Source organism: Tenrec ecaudatus, chromosome 14, assembly GCF_050624435.1.
Source record: "Tenrec ecaudatus isolate mTenEca1 chromosome 14, mTenEca1.hap1, whole genome shotgun sequence".
In the NCBI taxonomy this organism is placed as follows: Eukaryota; Metazoa; Chordata; class Mammalia; order Afrosoricida; family Tenrecidae; genus Tenrec; species Tenrec ecaudatus.
This window is the reverse complement of record NC_134543.1, coordinates 60,250,683-60,253,352: the sequence shown is the minus strand read 5'-3', so window position 1 is coordinate 60,253,352 and position 2,670 is coordinate 60,250,683. Positions and strand designations below refer to the sequence as shown.

Here is a 2,670-nt window from a genome sequence, read left to right as displayed (position 1 = left end):
CCTCATGCAGACCTGTTGTCTGGAAGAGAATGGAGCCACGAGGTGAGTTCTTTTTCTGCTCCGAAGTACCAGTAAGGGCCAGAGTGCCATCAATTTCTATTCAACCACTCAGCATAAGTTTTAAAAATAATATTTTGAGTTTTGTCCCCCATTTCTCTCCCATTCTCTCCCAGATTTTCCAATGTGATCACTTGCAGAGCACTGGTGCCATCGAGTTCTTTTTTTGGGTGTAATTTTATTACATCTTACTTGTTTTATTTAATGAACAGAGAAGGAGGTTATGGTATAGATATCTTATTTCTCTAAGGGATTAAGAAGCCACTAAGATATTTCCAGGAACTAGCTTCCGGGATCCTTCTTATCTTTATGCGGGGACTCCAGGAAACACTCAGCTCCTGCAGCTACCAGGAAGGCAGCAAGTCCCCATTTGAATCCTTTTAATATTGCACCAAGAAAGGAAACATTGTTTGCAAATCTATCTCCAAGCTTCATTGCAGCCCAGCCCGTGGATCTCTTAGCCCCTGTGCACCCAGTTTCTCCTGGACAATTTCTAATGGTGTCCCTTCTATCTTCCACTGTCTATAATCTGGAAGTTCCATTTTATGATAGCCATGTCCATGTCCATGTCCAGGGGTCATGTCTACAGGAAGAGATACTGATGGCAATCTGACCTCTCAGGACATTCAAAATTTAATTTTCCAGCTGGAGCCCAACTGGAAGCAGAAGTTGTCACGCTATCAATTTCTCTTGGTCTCAGGGTCACAGATCTGTGTTCACAGAGTCTGTCGTTCCATTGCTCTGATTGTTTCCAAAAATCCTTGATTTTCATCACTCTCATTTCCACCAGAAAGGGAGGGAACAATAGGGACATCTTAGAGGGCCACTCGCAAACTATTAAGTCATTACTCACCGAAGTAGGGTGTAGAACGTTACCTTTGTGGACCTTGGTGTTTTCTGAGACCATGTTCTTGAGTCCAAGGCTCAGCAACCCATGCCTTCCAGTTCTTGGTATGTGTGTCTAAGGTGCCTTCATCACGTCGCCCCTTCTATGCCTCACCACAGGTATGGACACGTTTTCAGCAAAGGTAACAACATATATACAAATGCCCTCTATCAAATTTATATGTACTTGTGTGTATTCTCCCACTTTCCCACCCACACCTACCCATGTGTTCAGTTATTTTTGTTTATATAATCTTCTTATGAGTTTATATTTGGAAGTCTTTAGGACTTGAGACAAGGGCCACAGATAGAATTTATGTTCTTGTAAGCATTTCCCTTCTGGGAATTCCTCTAAATTAAATTTCAACTTGAGGGTATATTTTCCCCATTCAGCCATTATGAATTTAGGCTAAAAACCCACTGCAGTGCTGATTTGTGATTTGCATTTGGCAGTGGAAATTTTTAACACATTATCTTTAGCCAAGCACTACAAGGATGGGCAACTGTTTTAGGCTAGGTTTCCTAGAGAAGTGAAATTAGTGATACTCGTGTGTGTGTGTGTGTGTAAATTTGTATCAACTAAATGGATCATTCAGTTGCAGAATTGGTGAAATTCAATTCCAGGCTAGTTCCAAGTCCATGAATAAGATGTTCAAGCTGGGGACTTTTCCTGATTTCATTGGCTTCAGGGGCCGATGAACCTAAAATTATCAGGAAAAGCACAGGCTGGTGGCTGCAAATGCAGATATTCCAAGGTTGGCAGGTCAGATAGAAGACTCGGAAAACTCCCAGGATTGGCAGGCAATATGACAGGCTGTTGATTGAAGTTCAAAGAACCAGATATCAAGAAGTCAGATGCAAGACAGACCAAGCAAAAAGTAAGTATACTTTTTCACAGCTGTGCACTTATGTTGGTAGGAGGCCACACCCATGAGGAAATTCACTGTTGTTACCTAAGTAAGGGTGTGGCATTCCACCATATCTTATCTTATTATGGAGGCTTACAAGTGGTTGTCTGTTAACTGCCAAACATCAAGGACATCATCAATGAAGAAAGCAAAAGGTCATTAAAAAGAAAGAAAAGATCAAAGTGGATGTCAGAAGAGACTCTGAAACTTGCTCTTAATCATCGAGTAGCTAAGGCAAATGGAAGAAATGATGAAGTAATGGAACTGAACAGAAAATTTCAAAGGTCAGCTCATGAAGACTAAGTAGTATAATGAAATGTTCAAAGAATAACAGAAAACCAAAAAGGAAGAACACACTCAGCATATCTTAAGCTTAGTGAATTTAAGAAAAAGTTTAATCCCTAAATTGCACTATTTAAAGAATTTATGGTGTGTTAGTCTGGGTAGACTAGAGAAACAAATTCAGGGACGCCTATATGTGTATAAGAAAGAGCTTTATATAAAAGAGCAACTGTATATTGAAAAACATTCCAGCCCAGTCCAGATCAAGCCCATAAGTCCAATATTAGCCCATAAATTCCTCTTTAGACTCACACAACAATGCAATCATCCAGGCCAGTGGGTGGAAGGTCTTGTAGGTCCAGTGGCGGTGGAAGGATCTCAGCTCTGCATGTGTCTCCATGTGGCTCTTCCAGCTCCGGGGCTCTGGCTCCATCAGTGTGTCTCACATGGCTCGTCAATAGGGATATAAAGCAGAGAGTGTGTGCTGCCTCCAGGGAGGAAGATCAGAGTTCCCAGAATCCTCAGAAGAAGGCCATGC

At 41.5% G+C, this 2,670-nt stretch overlaps 1 pseudogene; it reads right to left on the bottom strand.

Moving 5' to 3' along the window:
- Positions 1-339: 339 nt before the first annotated feature.
- LOC142426589 (NADH dehydrogenase [ubiquinone] 1 beta subcomplex subunit 3 pseudogene) lies at positions 340-638 on the bottom strand (annotated as a pseudogene).
- Between the last annotated feature and the right edge of the window lie 2,032 nt (positions 639-2,670).